A 1,454-nucleotide genomic window follows, 5' to 3' on the forward strand; every position below is an offset into this window, starting at 1 on the left:
CCGTGTTTCGCCGGCTTTACGGCTGGGGATTTCAACCCGCTCGGTCTCTGCGGGGCGCCTCCACGCTGAGGCACCCCGCTCAACCGTGTTTCGCCGCCTTTACGGCTGGGGATTTCAACCCTTGCGGCTACCCGCATCGGTCTTACGGGCGCCTCCACGCTTAGACGCCCTGCCCGATCGTGTTTCGCCGGCTTTACGGCTGGGGATTTCAACCCGCATCGGTCTCTGCGGGGCGCCTCCACGCTTAGGCACCCCGCTCAACCGTGTTTCGCCGGCTTTACGGCTGGGGATTTCAACCCGCTCGGTCACTGCGGGGCGCCTCCACGCTTAGGCGCCCCGCTCAACCGTGTTTCGCCGGCTTTACGGCTGGGGATTTCAACCCGCGCGGCTACCCGCATCGGTCTTACGGGCGCCTCCACGCTTAGACGTCCTGCCCGAACGTGTTTCGCCGGCTTTACGGCTGGGGATTTCAACCCGCTCGGTCTCTGCGGGGCGCCTCCACGCTTAGGCGCCCCAATGAACCGTGTTTCGCCGGCTTTACGGCTGGGGATTTCAACCCGCTCGGTCTCTGCGGGGCGCCTCCACGCTTAGGCGCCCCAATGAACCGTGTTTCACCGGCTTTACGGCTGGGGATTTCAACCCGCGCGGCTACCCGCATCGGCCTTACGGGCGAAACTCCACGCGGAGTCACCCTGCCCGACCGCTTTTCGCCGGCTTTACGGCTGGGGATTTCAACCCGCATCGGTCTTACGGGCGCCTCCACGCTTAGACGCCCTGCCCCACCGTGTTTCGCCGGTTCTACGGCTGGGGATTTCAACCCGCGTGGTCCGTGTTTTTCGGTAACATATTCGTGTTCCTTGCCCCCGAATCGTGTCTTTTGTCCCCGCTGCACCGTGTTTTTTGCCCCCGCTCAACCGTGTTCTTTGCCCCCGCTCAACCGTGCTTACTGCCCCCGCTCAACCGTGCTTTTTCGGTAACATAATCGTGTTTTTGGGTAACATAATCTTGTTTTTCGGGCCATTTTACACCGACGGAGGCACCCACAGGGGCCATGTACACCCCGCTTGGCATGTACATGAGGGGCTGCCTCTTCCAAAAATCCTTCCCCCCTATAGGGGAATATGCATTTTGGGTCTCCAGCCACGCCCAGGGTTACCACCCCCTGGAAATCCCCCAGGTTTACCCCCCATTTTATGTGGATGCATAGATTCAGACCGCCCTGCTCCACCGCTTTTGGCCATTTTTGCCCAACGTTAGCCGCTTCGGCTTGCCGCTGGACTGTTTTCGGGCCTTTTTCACCGACGCTTGGCCGTATCCGCTTAGTTTTCCCCAACGCTTGGCCGCATCCGCTTAGTTTTCCCCCGCTGGACTGTTTTCGGGTCACTTTTGCCCAACGTTAGCGGCTTCCGCTTGCCGCTGGACTGTTTTCGGGCCCTTTTTCACCGACCCTTGGC

The sequence above is a fragment of the Carex rostrata genome, unplaced genomic scaffold (genome assembly GCF_964058835.1).
Source record: "Carex rostrata unplaced genomic scaffold, lpCarRost1.2 SCAFFOLD_50, whole genome shotgun sequence".
Classification (NCBI taxonomy): Eukaryota; Viridiplantae; Streptophyta; class Magnoliopsida; order Poales; family Cyperaceae; genus Carex; species Carex rostrata.